Source organism: Pinus tabuliformis, chromosome 8, assembly GCF_031772625.1.
Source record: "Pinus tabuliformis cultivar Carrire ecotype Pingquan chromosome 8, CPIR1, whole genome shotgun sequence".
Classification (NCBI taxonomy): Eukaryota; Viridiplantae; Streptophyta; class Pinopsida; order Pinales; family Pinaceae; genus Pinus; species Pinus tabuliformis.
In genome coordinates, this window is record NC_142294.1 from 1,720,667,174 (window position 1) to 1,720,689,620 (window position 22,447).

The following is a 22,447-nucleotide window of genomic DNA, read 5'->3' on the forward strand; positions in this document are numbered from 1 at the left end:
AGGAAGATCAAAAACCGGAAGAAGGGAAGTAAGTTCAAAAGCAGCAAAGTTAGCTACAGGAGGGATAACAAGAGCTGAAATAGGAAGTTTATTGGAAAATTTCAAAACAGATCTCTTGAGTACATTAGGGACACAAGTAGATGTGCTAAAGGCAAACAAGAAGAAACAAGAACAAGAACAAGCCCTAGCAATCTTTTGTTCCAAATGTAAAAAGAAACATCCTTTGAGAGAATGTCCTTTGGATAGTATTCAGGTTTGTGGTCTTTGTACATGCAATAATTCCATAGAGAATTGTGTAAAATTGAAAGAGTTACAAATGAACTCAATGGAAGAAGTGCTGGGGACGGAAGGTTTCTATTATGTTGCACCACGAAGACCATGGCAACCTAGGATGCCTCAACCAAATCAGCAACAATTCCCTCAACAAAATTATTCCTATCCACCTCATAATCCTTGGACCCCTCCAATGCCATGGCAAGCTTGGCCTCCAAAACAATATTCACAACAACCTGCACAAGGTTGGAGAGGATACGGTTATGGAAACCAGCAACCTCAACAGTATCAACAACAATACCAGCAACAATACCAACAACCATTTGCATATCCGTAATCCTTACCCTTTCAACAACAACATTATGTATATCCGCAATCCATCCCATTTTCACAACAGAATCCACCATCGTTGTTGACCCAACCACAATAGTTACAACTACCTACAAATCAACCCAGACCAACTCAACTACCGGCCCAACCAATGGCCAATCCAAATAATAAGGTGGACAAATCTGCATACACTGTGGAGGAAGCAGCATGTTTTCCTACATATTCGATCCTTCCTCTTAATGATGTCCATCTAAGGTCTGGAAAAGTGCTTAAAAACTATTCTCCTCCAATTATATAAGAACCAACTGAACAAGGAGAATCACCTCAAACATCACAAACTGAGGTACAAAATCAGACAGGAACAAAAGTTACAACACAAACACCACCTTATCCTGAAAGGTTAGTGGAACAACAAAACCAAATAATCCTTCCTGAATTTGATATCTTAGATGAGTTAAAAAATGCTTATGTAAAAATTCCTTTGTTGAAGGCAATTAAAGAAATACCAATATATGCTAAAACAATAAAGGAATTGTGCATCCGGAAATCAGAGAAAAAGAAAAAGGATCCTACTACAATCCAAGTCATTGGTAAGTTAGCAAGCCTCATGTCTACACAAACCATAGTAGAAAAATATATTGATCCTGGTATCCCAATGGTTACCATATCAATAAATAATTTCTCAGTACCAAATACATTAATAGACTTGGAAGCAGCTATAAACTTAATGATAATGGAGACAATGAAAACTTTGCAATTAAACAACATTAGATCAACTTCTACAATCTTGGAACTAGCAGATAGATCTAAAGTTGTTCCTGAAGGAATATTAGAAGATATCATAGTCTCCTTGGATTAATGGGAGTATCCTGTTGACTTCCTGATCTTGCAACCTAAGACAAACTTGGGAGGACATCCTCTAATCTTAGGCAGACCATGGTTAGCTACTGCTGATTCCTTCATAGGATGTAGATCTGGAAGCATGATTATTTCACATGGAGATGAAAGGAAACATATCACTCTTTATTCACCTGCACAATCCACTTCTTTAGAATCAATACTTGAAACTCAAGAAAAGCAGCAAACAAAATCAGTTTTAAGTATAAATCAATTCTTTGATTTTAGAGAAGAAGAAGGGAATGAGGACTTAATGGATCTTTTCATTTCAGAACCAAGTATTTTAGAGCGGCTTAGGAAAGCTCAATATGAAGCTGCAAGTAACCTTTTGAATCAGTGTTTTCAGGAAACATGTACAATTCAAACCTTGCAAAAATCTTTTATAGATATTTTTCCTGTAAACACAGTCTCCAAGCCAACAATCAAAACAATTGAGGTTCATCCTGGAAAACATCTAAGCATTGGAAATGAATTGCAACTAGCAAAAGAGCAAGAAGTAATTTCACTATTACAGAAATATTCAAAAGCTTTTGCCTGGGATTACACTGATATGCAAGGAATTCATCCTAGCACATGTATCCACCACATCTATACAGATGATCAACTTAAACCTGTAAAACAACCTCAAAGACGAATGAATCCCATGATGAAGGAAATAGTGAAAGAAGAACTGCAAAAATTGTTAAAAGTTGGATTCATCTATCCTATTTCAGATAGTCAATGGGTTTCTCCACTGGTTATTGTTCCAAAGAAAAATGGAAAATGGAGGGTATGTGTGGACTACCGGGAATTAAACAAAGCTACACTCAAAGATCATTTTCCTCTACCTTTCATTGACCAAGTGTTAGACTCATTAGTTGGAAAGAAATTTTTCTTCTTCCTAGATGGGTTTAGCGGATACAACCAGATAAGAATAGCAGAAGAAGACCAAGACAAGACAACATTTACTTGCCCATGGGGAACCTATGCATATAATGTTTTGCCATTTGGTCTATGCAATGCACCTGCAACTTTCCAACGAGCAGTACTTGCAATATTTGCTGACCTAATTCATGAATGTGTAGAGGTCTATATGGATGACTTCACAGTTTACGGGAACACATACAATGATTGTTTAAACAACCTTGAGAAAGTTTTGAAACGATGCATTGAAACAAATTTTTCATTAAGCAATGAGAAATGCTATATGATGTTGACAGAAGGAATAGTTCCGGGACACCACATTTCTGCTTCAGGAATAAAGGTGGATCCAGCAAAGATCCAAGTCTTAGTAAACTTAATGCCTCCTACAACACAGAAAGAGGTAAGAAGTTTCTTAGGCTATGCATGCTATTATAGACGATTCATTGAAAAATTTAGTAAAATAGCCCAACCTCTGTTCAAACTATTAGCAAAAGATATTGAATTTCACTGGACAAATGATTGTCAAAATGCATTTCAAATTCTGAAAGAGAAATTGTCAGTTGCCCCCATTCTTCGTGGGCCAAACTGGTCTTTACCATTTCATATCTCAACTGATGCATCTGATACCGCGATAGGTGCCTCTCTTGGACAGAAAGAGAACTTGTTCACTTATGCAATATACTTCATAAGCAAAAATCTAACACCTGCAGAAATGAACTACACAGTCACAGAAAGAGAAATGTTAGCTGTTATACATGCAGTAAATAAATTTCTACACTATATAACAGGATATCAAGTTTTCATTCATACTGATCATTCAACAATCAAATACTTGATGAATAAACCCATCACCAATGGACGAATAACAAGATGATTACTGTTACTGCAAGAATTTAATATCATAATACAAGATCGGCCAGGTAAAGAAAATCAAGTGGCTGACTTTCTGTCCCGCATACACTCACCCCCGATCCAAATCCAGTTGTAGGTAACTTTCCAGATGAACATTTGTTTGCCATCACAGTCAAAACACCATGGTTTGCAGATATTGCAAACTACTTATCATCTGGAAGGTTTCCAGCTCAATTCACTAAAAAGCAAAAATACAAAATTGTTAGAGCAAGCTCTAGATATACATGGGTCAATGGTGATTTATTTTATACTGGTTCAGACCTGATAATTAGAAAATGTGTACGGGAAGATGAAATATTAAACATTTTAAGACCATGTCATGATGAACCCTGTGGTGGCCATTTTGTAGATAAACGAACAACATATAAGGTGCTGCAACTAGGCTATTATTGGCCATCCATCTTCAGAGACTCTAAGAAATATGTCAAGCAATGTGACAGCTACCAGAGAACAGGACGACCAATAACATAAGATGAAATGCCACTGAAGCCACAGGTTCTCATAGAACCATTTGAGCAGTGGGCACTTGACTTTGTTGGACCTATCAATCCACCATCAAATGGGAAGAGGTACATCTTAGTATGTACAGACTATGTAACCAAATGGGCAGAAGCAAAAGCAGTTAACAGAGCAACAGAAGATACAGTCGTCACCTTTCTTTTTGAAGAAATCTTTGTCAGATATGGAGTACCTAGACAAATTGTAATAGATCAAGGCACACAGTTTACATCAAAGCTGGTACGAGATCTAACGGAGAAATACAAGATCAAACATAGGAAATCTACACCATATCATCGACAAGCAAATGGGAAACTCAATCAACAAATAAAGTCCTGGAAAATATTATGACAAAAACAATACAGATGAATAGAAAAGACTGGTCTGAAAAATTAAAAGATGCGCTCTGGGCCTATAGGATCACTTGGAAAACAACAACTGGTTTCAGTCCATACCAATTAGTATATGGGAAGGAGGCTCTACTTCCTATAGAGTTTCAGATACATACATACAGACTAGCAGCTGAACTAGGACTCGACTTGACAGAAGCACAACAACAGCGGATCATGGAACTGAATCAGTTAGATGAGCATCGTCAGCAAGCTATGGAACATACTACATTAGTGCAACAACAAAGAATGAAGTGGCACGACAGATATATCAAAACAAAGACATTTCAAAAGGGAGACTGGGCCTTGCTTTTCGACTCCAAATTCAAAGACTTCAAAGCAAAGTTCACAACACACTGGCTAGGCCCATATGAAATTGACGAAATCTTTGACAATGGAGCAGTAAGGATCAAGACAATCGACCAGGATTCCACCTCATTTATAGTGAATGGACATAGGCTCAAATTTTACAATAGGCCTATCAGTAAAGAAGCATTTATGAAACAACTGATCGAAGACACAGAACTGGAACTTATGGCGCAGGATCCGCCATCTTCCAGTCTACTATTTGAATAAAACATATCTAAAAATAAAAAATAAAAAAATAAAAAATAAAAAATAAAAAATAAAAAAATAAAAAAAATAAAAAATAAAAAATAAAAAATAAAAAATAAATAAAATAAAAATTATATATATATATATATATATATATATATAACAAAATAAAAAACAACATAAAAAATAAATAAATTGTTTGCAAGTGAAAACCAAGCAACTGGCGCATTGCAAGCACGAATTCATAGGGGAAAACCAGGGCAACTTGGACTCTATGAATTCTTCCTACTTGTTCTCAGATATATTTACTGCAGGTACACTCCACCAACTAATGACTTGAGGACAAGTCATATCTTCAACAAGGGGGGGAGACTTGCATTTGCTCTTTAAGTGGACAACTCAAGTTGCAAACATCAGCTCTTTAGCTGGAACGCTGGAATATAAACAGAACTTGTATTGTCAATAGAGGGACCTGATATAACAAATCATTTCCAAGGGACCTGAAAGACCTGCCAATGTCAACACAACATGTGCATATTTTGTAAGCAGAAAAAGGGACCTGAAACAACGAATCATTACAGAGGGACCTGATTATCAATTCAAGAATTAGAACATGACGAACAAGGAGCAGCAATAAAGTCTACATTTGGATCCATCTACAACATCTGATCAATTGATTTCATCCTACTTGTATAGCCATCATCCAGGGGAGTATATGTGGTCATTTTGTGCTTTAAAAATTCAAATTTTTCTTAGAAATTTTTAGTTTTTGTTAAGTTAAAATTAGTACCTGGGGATTTTCATTATCATTTATATCCTATATTCCTATAACCCTTATACATTATAACCCTATTCCCTTTCATTTCCATGCATATTCCCTCTCTTCATTAATCCTACTACCCCTAAGTATTTTTCTTTGCGAGCTTAAAAAGGCCAAACTGGGACAACTTTCAACCTGCACATACAACTCAAGCATTAGTCACGGTGATAATTTTAAATATGACCAAAGATGGTCATTTTAAGATTATAAAGATGTGCATATAAATCATGTGTTATCTAACAATCCATATATGCCATATGCAAATATTTATGCGCTATATGTATGCGCTATGGTCAAGATGGTGCAATAAAAATAATATGCGAATATACATAGCCTATAGAGGAAGAGCGCATATGATATATCATAACCCAAGCGCAAATGTACATATGATATAAAGGGAAGGCAAATGATATAAATCAAAGTGCAATTGCATATGATAAAGGGAAGGTATGCATATAAGGGAACGGCTGCAAACCATATGGCATGACCGTATGCAAAACACGAAACCATGACTGCATATGTGGTAGGTAGTATTGTGTAAGGCTTCAAACTCAATAATTATCCATCCTCCAAACTCATTGTAAAACAGAGTGCGTTGGTTAAATATCATTGCATACACACGACGGTGGTAATTATATTATATACAACCAGAAGTTAAGAGACCAAATGAAACGTCATCAACAAAACGACAACCAACCAGCACACAGGTACGAGCTTAACACAGTGGCATGGCAACTCGTTGTGATTGGAAATTACACTACGCAAGGATCATGCGTATCAAACGATGATTTGGCCATCCTCATGACACAGTCGGGCGATAGGTCAAATAGGACGGCCATGTAAATCACGCAGCGCAAACACCAATAGATACAGAGAGCAGTACAACCCCTGAAACGGTCATGAACCGATTAGCTTATCACTGTTCAAAACCATAACCCTCATCACTGTTAAAACAATAATCCGCGTTGTTCAAACCATAATCCTCATCGCTGAAGAGCTCAGAGAAATGGTGATTGAAGCCGCAACCTGGTGAAAAGAAGAGTGGACTGAGTTGGGTGGATTTAAAAAAATTGTCCCGTGTTTGACGTTCAGGGTAGCAAAGTTTTGGGGATTCGATCAGGTAAGGCGTTGTTTGAAGCTCGGCATATAGTGAATCTCGGTCATAAACTATCAGTTATTAATGGTAACGATTGCTTTGCCTTGCCACCAGTCAATTGAGCAGTTAAACCAAGATTTGGAGTGCCAGATATCCCTCCAAGTGCTCGGTGATCTAAGGTAAGCTGAAATTGTAGCCTCCAACTCGTTGATTTGCTGCGTGAATTTTGGTATGAACCCTTAGTGGATCACGCTTCACTTAAATGCGAATGCATTGCATGGTTAACACGTTAGGATTTGGCATTGTTATGTGGAGTTGTTATGGCGTGTCGTGTTAACAATGAAATCTATGAACAAAGGAGGCACAAAACTTTAACTATTATGGCATGTTATTTTGAATGGCGGTGAGTGGTAATTAAGATGTGAAGTGTTGTAGAATGCGCACTGCGCTTTGTTGTTGTCACACCTTGTTTGCTTGTGCGCCGTTTTAAACATTAAAACAAACAGTCAAACTGCTATGAAATGACATGCATCCATAACCCTTGCTGCGCATTGTTGTTTTCATTTGCACCAAAACAGGGGATTGAAATGCCTGATGATTGAATGAATAATGCCTTGTGAAATTTCTGATTGCCAAAGAAAGATTGATTGCTGAGCCATTTAAATCCAACTTAAATGCGCTATTATTTGTTTTTATCTGTGTTTTGAGGCCAAGAGTTTTTAAGTTTTTATGAGACAACCGAGTGGAGTTTTTGCAAAAGTTTTGATGGGCCGAGAGTTGTGTTTTGCAAATTTTTATGGCCATGAGTATTTGAAATTTTTTTCATGATGAGGCCGCAAGCATGATTCCAATTTCCAAATGCTATAATATAGCCAAATGCATTTTTATTTTGCAAATATTTTTGATGAGGCCGAGAGCATTTTGGAAATTGTTTTATTTTGAGGCCGAGAGCCATATAAACACTCCTTCAAGTTTTCTTGGTTGAACACACACACAGTAAAACCATGGTTTGAATTTTGGCAACGAAATAAGGCGATGAGCGTATATGAACATTGTTTGTATATGTATTTTTGTTTTCAAAAACAAAGAGCAGCATATTGACAGGGGTATACAGGCGTTTGTTTGCATTGAACAGGGAATTAAAACAGTGTTGTTGCTGAGAGCAGAGTCAAACAGAGTTGAATTGAGTTGATTGAAAGGAGGAAGGTAAGGTTCTTTGCCTTCAAAAAATTTCATTTTGAAATCAAACAAATAATTATATCTTTCTTTCAAAATGAAATTAGTAACAGCAGAGGAATTCATTCATTGGTTTACAGAAGCAATGTCAGTCAGAGTAGAGCCAAAATTCCAGATAGAGAGCTGGGGGAAGGAAACTATAGAAAAACTTTACCAAGCAGGGATGATAAGTTTCCTACAAAAATTTGATGGCCACTCTGAACAAATAACCAGGGATTTTATAAACAATTTCAATCAAGACCAGACACGGGTGGGAGATGTCATTATTCTTGTAACCCAGGAATATCTTTCCCAAGCTTTAGATCTGCCCATGATAGGTGAGAAGTATTACAAAGGCCTGCACTTCAAGGAGAAAGCCTGGACTTTCTTTCTTGAGAAGAACCGGAAAGGGACATTTGATAGAACAAAAGGAATACCCAGGGAATGGTTTAATGAACCATGGGGTGAGTTGGTTTTGGTTATCCAAAAGTTTCTGACCTGTGATAGGGGGTATAGCATGGCTCACTTGTATCATGTCAGACTTCTGCAGCATATAAAAGGGGAGGATAAGATTAACTTGCCTTATTTCCTATATAGGAGCCTTTTGAGAATGATTGAAACAATCAAACATGAACACAGGCCTAAAGCAGGACAGATATACCACCAAGGATTAATCAAAATCCTAGTTGAGTATCAGGTGAGATCACAGGGCATAGTGTGGCGAGAATTCATGTCTAAAAATCAATTCATTGAACAGGTTAATGAGGTACAGGATAAAACAGAGCAGGAAAATAGGGGATTGATGAACTCACCCTTGTATCCTAGAACAAGAGCCAAACAACAGAACAGCATGGCCATGCAAGAAAATGAAACATCTGTTATGTCTATTCCTAGACGATTTAGGAATAAGAGTCCCATTGATTTAGAGAAGGAAGTAGAAACATATTCCCCAAGACAGCAAGTAGAGAATGATATTGCACAAGAGGTATTTGAGAAGGATTCTTCATATGATGATGCAACAGCAACATCACTAATGAAAACAACACAAGATTTTGAGAGAGAACTTAATTTGGGAAGAATCAGGGATTTAACTGACCAATTGGAAATTAGCAAAATCTTAGAGAAGCAATTAAAAGAAGAAAACAAGGTAAATAAGAAAGATAATGCTAAATTGGTTAAGGCAAATGAAAAACTGAATGAAGAATTGGGGAGGCTGAAAAGGAAAAACGATCTACTTTCTAAGCAAGCATTTAAATGGCCGAAGGAAAAGAACATGTGGCAGGCAAAATATGAAAAACAAAAGGTCAAGGCAGCTTTGTTTAGGGAGAGACATGATACAGGTCTGGATTGTTTGGCCAGGGTAGCACAACAGGAAGCATCTACAGGTACAACATCTACTACAGAAAGGCGAAGGTCAAAGAGGAGCAAGCAAGCATGGGGACATGCTTGATGATAAGCAAGGGAGAGATGTTGGGCCTTAGTTTTGGTCTTATTTTTGCTCAAAGAAACTTACTTATCCATCTATTTTCCATCCATTTTCCCTTCATTTATCCCATTTTGATGTATATTTGATATCCATTCTGGTATTTAATTTTAATTTTTCAATTTCTAAAGTTTTTATGAAAATTTGGTTTTTAGTGCAAAATTGGCAGATCCAGAAATTCCCGTAATAGCTCTATGGTTGATATGGTTTCAGGACACTTGGGAATGAATGGAATGCATGGATGGACAGCTTGGGAACTAGGACTAAGCCAGCAATGCTTAGTTCGAACAGAACAAGCTTTATTAGGCCCATTTGGTGCTAGTCAACCATGACTAGTCATGCAGGAATCCCATAGAAATAGGGCAGTTTTGAGATTTCATAGGAATGGTCATCTTTCTTGGGATGGGGATAATGAATTCGACTTAGATAGGTGGATGAAAGTAGATGGGTTTTTTTGAGTGAATATAAATCAGTTTTTTCATGAGACTTCTTATTTAAAGCCAAAACTTTGATGGCTTATGTATTGATTTTGTGATATACTTTTATGTTGTGACATCTTTGGATTGAGGAGTTAATTTGAAGACTTGTGTTATTATTATTTTGCTGTGCAATGATATGGATGTGTGACTGATTTAAGCTTCTGATATCACCTCTCAAAGTGTGCAAGGCAAGGGTGGAGGGCCCCCATTCCAAGCTAAGTACACTTCCTTGTTAACTAGTTTCATTTCCTTGTAATCTGGTTGATTGTAGCACTAGTTTTTCAAAGCTTTATTTCAGTTTGCCTTATGGTTCATGCATAGTGATTGATTTCATTAGTTAATAGCTTATTCATCACTTTATTGAGTTGGAAAAACAGGTGTTCAAGTTGGGCATCCCTTCTGCTAAAATGATGAATCAAAACTAGTTTCTTTTGTTTGCATGCAAGTAGTTTTATTTTCATTAAGATTTTGATATTGAGATGAATGAATTATGATGGAATATCTTATGTGTCTCTTAAGTTAAGAGCTTCTTTCATTAATAATTTATCCATATTAAGCTTTTGGTTTCGATCTCTGATTCATTAAGTGATAATTGAGGTGAAGGTGGACTTCTTGAGGTCAAGAACCCTTTCAATATTTTTCTCTTTTTAAGCTGATTGAATTAGAGTTATAGGATGTACTACTTTTAGCTTTTGAATAACTTATCTTTCAAGGTTTGATTATATCTGATCTTCACATATAGTGAACTTGCCTCAAAGCATAAACAACCCAGATTGATAAGAAATGATTGTGTTAATTTAGGGCCACAAATTAACTCAACAACGTTAGGGACCCCAATTTCTAGGCTAAAACCCCAAAGGGTTGTGACATGACACCTTTTCATTAATTCACCTATGATTGTCAATATATGACAATAATCCTTGCCACAATCTCATTATGTATAATTTGAATAACTTGAAGAACCAAAGGAAATAAACCAGTCATTGACTTCATAATCTTATGACCATATACACTCATTTAAACCAAATAACATCCTAAATTAGGGCAACAACTCTCACCTTAGAATAAAAGTCAAATAATAATTCATATTTTTTTAAAATGATAAAGCCTTAAAGAAGACCTCCTAGCCTAAATGTATATCCTCAAAATTCTCCTTCCATCCTAAGAGATCATCTATAAAAGAGACTTCATATCCCTCACAAAAGATGTAATTACAATGATACATAATCAATAACACCTCTGAAATATTTTCGGCCTGCTTGAGGAAATAAGTTCGACCTATCTAAGGAACAAGACAACAATTTCACTCCATGTTTCTCCTTATTATATTCACCCTCCAAGGTAAGTCATTTTATTGACGTTTTTGTGTTGTGTTTCATTCTAGTCAGGTAATTCTATTGTGAGCAAACCTTGCGGCTAAGGAAACAAATTATATATGAACAAGGACCAATGAAGTTCTATTTAGGGGAAGGTTTGTTTTTGTTAGGGTTGTGGTAATTTCAATGGCATGAAGTTTTGGTTGTGTGAAGGCTAGTTAGAGGTCTAATTAAGGAGATTGAATTTGATTTAGGTTTGTTCTAGTTTCTTTTTAGGACTTGTTAGGGCATGCTTTTTCATAGCGAAATTTCCAGGACAAATTGCAATATTTTCTTATGTAACTTAAGGCTTGAATACATGACCTTGGACCTCTATTTTGAATGTTTTGGAGTCTTAAAAATTTAACATGGTCTAGTGGTGTGCATTTTCACAAGAACCTTTGCTTGTAAACTCCATTGATTAAGGCATTTTGCATGATTTATTTTGAATATTCACATTCTAGGTTTTTTTTTTGGTTTAGGTTCATTTAGGGCTCGGTCTTTCAGAGAGCCTAAGTATTTAGGGCATATTCTTAACCTAGGTAACCTTCATACTTTTGTACTAGACTCACTTAAGGTTGTGTCTTGACACATTGATAATGATATTATCATGACCTATTGACTTAATATCAAGTGACCTTAAGATGATTTTGGTTATGATATATTGAAATGACCTCTTAATGAACAAACTCATGTTGCTGGATTTAAGAACTCTGTGGTTTATATCTTCTAACTTAGTAATTGGAAAACCCACAGTAAAAACCATTTTTCATCAACGTTTCAAATCTTGATGGATCCCTGTTGGGATTTGAAATGTTGACGAAAAATGTTTTTTACTATGGGTTCTCTAGTTACTAAGTTAGAAAACACCTGTTGATTAAAGCAATGACATTTCTATCAACAATATTAGTATTAATTTTACAATGAACTAATGTTTGATGTGAAAGTGACTATATGTGACCTAAAACAATGAATTGAAACCTTGATTTGACTGAACATTAGACTTAGTAACATGACATGTTAAGTTTGACTCATAGGACTGATAAATTCTTGACAGTGAGTTGACAATTGTTAGTTGTGACAATAATTGACTTGACATTGTGACTTTGTAAGACAGTGTAACAATGAAGTAAAGTAATTCTTTGAGTGTAGATGTGCACATGTGAAAGCAACTCTTGTGTATGTACAGACTTAATAGACCTCTGATGAATACCCCTCACAAGTATTTGACATGAATATATTGATCATGAAAATGTTTTGGACATTGGTACATTGACATGGCCTTATGTTAATAAGCATTGATGTGACAAATAGAGTGAACAGTGACTCAGATGTAACATCTAGGAATATGATGTGAAACATTGATTGACATAGTAAGCATTCTATGATGAAATTGTTGACTTTGACTTGACTTGACCATGACACTATATGATAGTGATACATTATCATTGACTTGACACATAGATATGAAATTGAAAATGACTTGACCTATAGATTGTGAGACATAGACCTATGATACTCATAATCTAGGAACTTGTTCTGATGATGACCTAGGGATTTGTAGTGATGACCTATTAGGTGCACTATCATAATGACAAAAATTCACATGGTAGTAGGTCCTTGAAGGAAATATCATCTTGATGTACAACTTGTTGATGTAAACATGGATAATGGGGATTTACCAACTGAGTAGTAGTGTTTAGAAATATGTTGGTAGTCTCTCTTTGGATAAAGCGTGATAGAATTGGTAGTAGGCCACAGAGATGACCTGAGGCACCTTGTTCTATGCCTTTTTGTTATAACAATGCTAGATCGTTGCAAAGTTGTGAGAAGTTTGGAACAATGAAGAAACGTGAAGCATGATTGTCTGTATATGAGCCTTGATTCTTACTCATTCATGAACCATGCAGTACAATGATGTCTAGTGGTAGCTAGCATTATGAACAATGATAAGATGTGCAGTGATCTATGTGTGCAATGAAAGCATGTGTAGTTTGATCAGTGACAATGATGTGCGGTTGAGTAGTGGATTGATGTGCAACATTTTGCAGTGATTAGTTTGAAAAATGGTTATTGGCTACTAGGATTTGAAATATATACAACATCTTCTTTACAACTTTAATATATTATTTCAGAGCATAGGAGGATCAAGAATGAAAATTGTGAAATGTGGTTCTCTTATTAATTAGGGTGGCAAGGAGGTGCAATGCAGGAAACTAGGGTCACCTTTAGGTTGTGGCCTGAGAATACTACAGGCAAGGAGGGTGGTGCTAGGGCAGGTCATAGCCTTCATAGGGCTTTGTTTCATCCTTTCAGTTGGGGATGATAAATTATAGGGTGACGAATTATCCTTTCTGATAGTAGCTGGTAAACAAAGTGTTGGGTCATTTGTTAGGTTATGGATTGACTTACATGGCATTGAGGTGTCCTTCTAGTTGCAGCAGGTTATGAGGGTCTAGTAGCATCCCACAACTTATAGTATGTGAATTAAGGAGTTGGAGCATACTTTAGTTGTAGATGAAAATTTGATGTAATTACTTTTATTTTAAAGAGGAGGAATATACAATTACTAAGAAGCCTTTGGTGGCTTTTGACCTGGAGGGGGTTTTCCACCTAAAAATATTTGTGTCCACTATTTTATCTTTCTGAATCGTTTTATGGTGTTGTCTACTGTTGATTATTGTTTATGAAATTTATCTAAAGGATAACTATAATAATAACTAAATATTAACTAATCCTCTGAAGAGGATTTAAAAGTGCTAATTAGTAAGAAATACTGATTCACCCCCCCCTTAGTATTTCCAGCAATTTGTATCAGGGTTGGGTTTCTTTAATAACAAATTAACCACTGGAAGGTAGATCTCAAAGAATAGATATGGGAAAACCAAAGAATCAGGTTTCCAAGAATTCCAAGGATGAAAAATAAGGTTCAGGTACAGTAACATCTGATGAAAATCAATATTGTGCACTAACTCTCGAATTTGATGGAGATAATTATTAGATATGGAATTCTAGAATGGGAGTTCATTTGCAAGCTCATTATGCATGACAATTTGTTGTTTTTGGAGAAAATATACTGACGAAGATAAAAGGCACAATATGAAATCCATGAATGTCATTTTAATGTTCTAAATTCTATGAAAGAAAAAGTTGGTCAATGCTCAACGACCAAAATTCTTTGGGAAATTCTTCATAATATCTACTCAAAGAAGCATTCAAGTCAAGATGTAGATGTTGAAAATCATGTGGATCCTAATGATGATAGTGAAGAAGTTGAAGAAATAAGTAAGATCAAATTTCAAAATGAAGTGGTTAGAGTTATAAAAGAACTCAAGGGTCAAAGGAAAAATATCTGGAAGCATAATTGGAAATAGCAAAAGGATGTGCTCAAAAAATCAATAAGAATAATGAAGAATCCATGAAAATCATTTGTGGTCTTAGAGTACAATAGAAAGAAGCCAAAAAGGTCAAAAATTCAAAATGGAAGAATATTGTTAGTGTGAAAATTCCTGGAAGGTGTACCAAAAATACTTCACTTAAGTCACTAGGTGACATAAAGCAACAATATAAATAATCTATAGTAATCCAATTGGAAAGAATTTTTGAATGAACAAATATTTTATTGATAACACCTGGTGAAGGAGATCTACAAATTGGTTTGTAACTGCCCCTCCATGGGATGGGTCCTTTGATATCCTTGACACTTTAGGAAATTGATCTTCTCTCTCAATGTGAAAAACCCAAACAAAAAATGAAGAATTCAAAATGGGACCTCAAGAAAAATGAGATATTGTTGACAATGATAATGATCATGGTTAAGAATGAACGAAAAACACTCCTTTATATAACAGTGTATGGAGTTAATCTAAAAAATGGAGAATAATAAAATATTATTAACCAAATTCAAATCTAACTACTTGGAATAATTTATTATATTTATTAGAGAGGGAAAAGGAATTTAAAATGGTTAAATACCTTTATTTAGAAATGATTAACAAATAAAATCATTTATTAATTATTTACGAGAACCAAGAACGGTGTGAAATAAAAATAATTATTAAAGAGTGATTTAATAATTATTCTAATAACATAAATAAGGAAATTTAAATAAATAATGACTTATTTAAGTATTCCTAAGGGATTTAGTCAAATGTGACAAGGAATAATTATTAAATAATGATTTAATAATCATTCCTAGAGAAAATTAAATAAATAATGATTTATCTAATTATTCTCATGGGTTTTTTTTTTTTTTAAATCAGAAGATAATTTAATAAAAGTTGTTTCCTAAATTATTTTCCACAATGAAAGTGGTTTTACTATGGTAAAGTTAAATCTACAGTGTGTATTTCGATCCACCTAGTTAGAAATGACTAGGTGATAATTTTGTGGTGATAACGGATTCCCCCCGCACGTATGAGTGTTAGGAGAAAATTGTATGACAGAAATACATTGTAAATTACACTCCCACAAGACGCCAAAAGGGGAGTCAGATAGAGAGAGAGAGATCTAAGGCAAGTTAAGGATGGATAAATAATGGAGGGGGAGAGACCTACAATACTAACAAAAGTGTCCTTTTATGTGGTAGTACATGATCTCAAATGATACGGAGGAGGCATACCCATACCGACCGAGATAAATAAGTACAAAGAATAATGGTGAGCCCAACAATGTGGAACTGAGCTATAAAGTACATGATACACTGGCATCAATGGGCAAGAAAATAATTCAATGGATCCCATATACATAATGCGCCTCGAGAAACATAGGCCAGGACTAGATACAATAACATCTGAGTACATGAGATATAATGCCCCTCAAAATGATATGGGGAGTGGGGATCGCAACCAGGGAAGCCCTGCGAACATGAAAGGGCTCTGAAGATTTGAATGGATCATCTGGAGGAGACATGCATGCTGTAAGAGCTGCAAGCAGTAGAAATTGAACCCATCGAACCTATGGAACTACATCAGAGGTTGGATCAACATCTGTAGTCATCTGGGCATGTGAGGGGCTACCTGAAGGGCCACCCCCTCATGAGGTCTGAAACATCTCACACACACCTAGGAATCAATGGGGAAATCACTTGAATCACCGAACTGTCAAGTGTACGAATCTCAATCGTGTGATAAGGAGTTGATGTTGAGCACATGAGAAACAACCAAGTCAAAGGGAAATAATGAGTCCCTTTTCTTGATCCGAGGCACCAAACAAAGATGGAAGCTGGAACCAAGGTACACCACCCTCTAGACTACTCTTCTAGAATAAATGTGTTGAGGTCGACAGAAGAGAGCCTGCCAGAGTTAAGGCAATGAGGAATCCTCAACAAAGGCATGAGGCAACATAATAGAGTGACTGATGGACTCACTCCAAGGATAAAGACAGAAGGAAACAAGAAGGATGGTGAACCGATGACTTCCCTTGTCAGAGCATAATAGAAATAATTAACCTAGTAATGATTGTCGCGATTCCAAAGGGGATGGTCGATGACTTAAATAGGGGTTTGGCAATGACAAAGAAGAAGGACTGGAAGCCAAATATGAATAAAATGAAATAAATGCAGCATGAGGACAAATGAAAAAAATTAATGGCATGCAATGGGGATTCAGAACAAACTCCATAAGTACAAGAGTGACACATCTCGGATGCTATGAACAAGGGTGACTCAATGATGCTACCATGTTAGGGAGGCCCAGTTGGTACCATGAAAACACGAGTAAATGATGGTTACTCATGACGAAAATTGACACGTGAGTCAACCAGTGCAAATGTAAAGTGGTACCAGAGTACGGGTGTCCCAAAGATAGAGATTCAGTTTTAAGAGGCCGTAAAGTGAGACCTCATGGAAAAAATAGCTTCAGGGTGGAGTTTCAAATTACCAAAAACAAAGGGAAACCCATTATAGAACTCAGTGCGATCTTTCCAACGGTGTTTATAGTTCATCAAATGGAGCTACAGTTTTGCTATGAGAGACGAAAAAAGAAACTAGGGTTTTTCCTATAAAAGAGATTTTTTCCTCCAAATCTAATTCATTTGCATTGTGAGTTGTGGAGATTTTGGAGAGGAGGAGAAGGCCCTAAATCGTGTGGAGATTGTAGTGGGAAAACCGACCACTGGAAATAAGATCTACAAGTTAGAGGTAGGTGGCCTAACCATACTCATCAATTTCAGTGGTTTAGATTTTCAGATTAGGGATTCAGTTTTTTCTAAGAGACCCCTACCAATTCTCATGGTTGCAGTGCACCTTTTAGGGCTAGATATGTGCTCTAGAGCATATAAATGGGGCCCAAAAGTGCATTCAGCATAGTTTTGAGGGAAAAAATTACACTTTAGATTGAAAATATGGATGGGACTGGTGGCCTGCTGGAAGGCAAGACTAACTTCTGTCATGAATTTCTTTTGTAGTATTGACTGAAAAACATAATGATGTCTTGCAGGTATGGCAGAGTTAAAACTATTATAGTGAGAATGAGGGTTTGAGGCCCTATGTGCTGAGATTCAGGGGGATCAAGTAGTGAGAGGGATGCTGACATGATATGGCATGCTGAAGTTCTTAGAGAACGTTTTTATGAGGGTTCGTGAGCCTTTGTTGTTGAGGATAATGAGTTACTAGTACTTGGAAAAGGAGGCCTTTGTAGTGCAAGGGCACAGGATCAAGCGCACGATCCAAGACATATATTTTTTGACAGGATTGCCCCCTTGGGGGTGGTAGGGGAGGTACATCCAGTGTTGCCTCGTGGGAGGCATATCGATGAGTTTGTTGAGCCTCATTATGTGTAGGGTAGCTATTCAAAGGGCATGACCATCCATGTTGATGACTTGGAGAGGCTTGAGACATGAGTTATAGCCATAGTGATGCTATAGATTTGTTGTAGCCATGCCTTCCACCATATCACTAGAGGGAAGATGATGTTGGTGGAGAGTGTTTTGGGAGGGACCTACTATGGCTGGCCCAGATGTTGTTTTCATCATTAAAATGACAGTTGACATTATGCAGACAGGAGACCAATGATAGTTGTTCATTTGGGACAATCTTATGCTCACTCTTCTTTGAGAAGATACCCACTATATAACCTCATGTTCAGATTTGTGATGGGGGCCCACAACAACCTAGGATGCACCACTGGGGGCAGCTACGAAGACATGGAGGTGGAGGGGGAGTTGGAAGAGTATTCCAACCTAAGTTTTTTTCTCAATAGGACCAGATGGTACAATACATAGATTATTATCCATACAACGACATGAACTGTTAGGGGGATCCTGACTTAACACTTCCACTAGGACGAGCATGGGGCCTAGATGGTAAGTGAGAGTTGCTATATATTTCGTGCATTTATAGTTTAAGAAATATGTGTATGTGGTATTGATTTCTAAAATTTTTCGTATGCTGATATATCACTAGTAAGACTAGAAGGATACAGAGGACGAGCCAGAATGCCTGGAGTTGCAAATCAAGGGGTGACATAATCACAACAGAGACCAGATGATGGTGCTATATTGGAGTATCTCCGACATAGATTTGACATATTACTTACCAGGGTGACAGAGCACAGATGACATGAGCTAGAATATCAGTATACATATGAGTGTACAGGCCTTCCCCCATAGTGGCAAGGAATCATACGTCGCATAGCGATGGTCAGTCAGGGTATACGAGATCTATGGGCTGCAGGAATGGAGTTGTTGGCTCGGGAATCTCCAAATGATAGTGATTAGGCATAGGGACATGTGGGTCCCCATTGTTATTATGATAACATGTTAGAGCATGTTGGATGTATTAGAGTAGTTGACTCAAAATACTATATGATGATACATATTTATGATTATGCATCTTTTTTGGGTGATGATTGTGGTTCTCCATTTGTTTATGGATGTCTTACTACATGTGATAAATGCCAATTTAGAATGTTATTAGCAATGGTGTCTATATAGTAAATTTAGGCTCCAGGCACATGATTGAATGAAATGGATTCAAATTCACACATCAAAAGCTTCACTTGTAGATATTTTCTAAATAGGATAGAATTATGCACATGATAAACACCATTCAATTGGATGACAAGGAGCAAGGAATCTAGATAAACATGAAGATGAAGGATGTGACAGTGAAGGGCATCAGCTAAAAAACCAAACACAACATCATATTTGGCTTGGTTATTAGTGGCAAATCCAATACAAACGCTGTTGGAGTGGAATAACGAATGCAAGGGGGTGAAAATGGCACCATCAGAAAAACCGATATAAGGTGTGGATGATGGATCCATATGAAAGATGCAAGAAGACAATGTGTAAGAATGTCGGGGATGCAAACTACCTATATGTAGGAAGAAAGAAATATATACATGCATTTCAATGGGAAATTCTATGGGTAAAATTTCTTGAGGTAGAGTTCATTTCAAGGATTAGGAAGGATTTCTCCTTCTAGATACTCTAATATATATGCTCCCTTGCCCAAACACTTGTAAATGATATAAGGATCTAGCCATAATGGTTCAAACTTTCCACGCCCCAGGACATCATGAGCTTGGCCATACACAAGAACAAGGTAACCTTTCTGGAAGGTATGAGGATGGACTTTGTGATCATACTGAGCTTTAGTGTGTTTCTTAACCACTTCGGTGGTTTTCAACGCAACACTGCAGGCTACTGAAGCATGATCAAGCATGATGAGTCGTTGTTCTAAGGGTTGGGTGTCCGTGAGGAATCCAATGGTAAGGTGAAGGGAAGAGATTTCACATTCGATTGATAAAACTGACTCCTCTGGTGAGCACCAGTATTGCAGCAATAATGCTATAGCTCCTAGGCTTCCTAATTTACTTTTATCAACCTGGTAGTTCGTAATGAACTTGGAAGCAACGGTGTTGTATGCACAAGTACTAGTTCTTGCTGCATGCTGTCACTTGGTTAGTTGGCGCAAGATCACTAGGAGCTCAAGCCAACTTCTATGGATTCCAAAATAAGCTTTATATGTGACGAAAGAAATGAAAGCTTACTCTACAGAGGTTACTCTACTTGCAGAAAGGAAAATAAGGCTGAAATGTAAAGTAAGCCTAGCAAATCCTACTTAACCAACTAATCCTACTTTTGCAGAAAGAGAGATGAAAAACCATGAAATGAATGCCATTACCTAATAAAGAAGTAAACAACATCTACTCAAGCTATTTCTAGAAGTAAATGAGCAAAGAAACATCTTTTTGGATTTTTGTGTATTTTTATATGAAATTGTCATGCATGTAATTTATTTGATTGTGAATGTGGCAGCAATTAGGTGGCGATGGAGGGCGGTTATGGAACTTGAGAAGATGTAGGATGGTGTGGATGGGTCCTAGTTGGTCTCAAGTGGCCTTCTAGAGGCTTTTCCTGCAATCAGACTTCAAAAAGAAGCCTATAGGAAAATCTACAGGAGGTTGCAGGGGATCTACAGGAGGTCTACAGGAGGATGCTGAGAGCCGCTTTGGAGGTTTTGAAGGTAGGAAAGCGGGTGGAAAGGGTATCTGAAGGCTAGGATGATGTGTTAAGATGTCTAGGGTCCATCAAGAATGATTAGGAGAGGAAAAGATGGTCGGGAGAGAGAAAGAAATCCTATGGAAAAACGCAGAAAACTAGGGCAGATTTGAGGTGAACTTTGGGCGACGTCTAGGGCATAGATCAGGGAGAGAATGTGATGGTTGGTAGGCTAACTTGATATGAGAAGAGATTTTCTACAAAAGGACCTGAAAATCAAACAAGGAGATCAAAAAAGCAAGAAAACTAAGTACATCAAAAAACAGAATTTTGCATCAAGCTAATCTAGATTATGAACTATGGAAAGAAATGTTGAAAAATGCTATAATGAGAGAAATCATGGAAGGAAACTTATTGAAAGATAGAAATGAGCATGGTGAAAGAGATCTAAAGCAAAGCATTAACCTTCTAACAAATGGAAACACTAGAAATCCTATGGAGAAGGCAAATCTATGTTTTTTGTGGAAACAAGAGGGTCTTGGCCTCAATTCATGGTCCCAAAGGGAGGAAAGGAGGCCAAGGCTTTGTTGATGGCCTTTTTGTATCTTCTTTCTATCATTTTTCAACCTGATATAGAAAACTCAAATGGAAACAACCTTTTAAATCACCACAAGCAACCTATTCTTAACCAAGAAATAAATTTATCTAACAACAACTAATCCATAAAATAAAACAAAGCATAGAAATACAAACAAGAGGAGCTTGGCTGCTTGGATTGGGCCCTAACCCAAGAGCTTCAGCCCTCTGAGGTAACTCAGTGCTAGCTCAAAAAGGACCTCATCTTTATTATCAAAATAATAATAGGATTACATGAAATTGTCAACAAAAGTAAGCTCGAAGTTGAGCAGAGCAAAGCTGCAACAAAAATTTGAAAATTTGACTAACTCCCTAATGAGGCCCTAGGCCTCTCTACTTATACAACTGAAGCTCCCAACAGCTTCCTTAAAATCATGGAGGCTTGGCTCCCAAAACTTGAAATAAACAGAAGTTATCCTCCACTTGCTCGACTGCCTCCTAGTGCATTGATGTGGTTGTTTGTGCTCTGAGCTGCATGATGGAGAATTCAAAGTGGGGAGTAATAAATGAGGGGGATACCCTCCTATAAATCCTCTCCCTTGTCTACTTCGAATTATTGTTGCCAATTGTCCATTAAATCTTTGACTTTATCTCCAAAATTGAACAAAAATTTTCATTAAACACATATTATACTCCATAGCATAATGACCAACCCAACTCACTCCATAAGCATAAATATAATTAAAAAAATGCAATAAGCTAAGAGAATGGTTGATTAAACTATGTTAGGAGGAAAAATGAGCCCATATAACTACCCATTTATGGGGCTCATCATCATCCCCTACTGAAGGTGTTGCTCATCCTCTGAGCAATGTAATCCATCTCTTCATCTTTGATGGCCCTGATGGCCTCCCGAATATCCCATGCTTCTAATGTGAGGTCCTCTTCTTTGTCATGGAATCCTACCTTTCTGTCCACCTCTTCCCACTGTTGTTATTCTTCTTCCTTTTTCTACCTTCTAACATGCTTAGCAGCAGCGGAGGACTAAATTTGAGGCCAATCCAATTGACCTTCAAACTTTGCATAGAGTGCTTGTACATGGCATTCTCCTTAATGCTTCTTTCATCCTTGTTGGGGAGTGATACTCCCTAATCTGCAAGTTGTGTGGTAGTGTATTCCACCTCCTCATACAAGGATGAATACAGCCATCCCCAAGTAATCT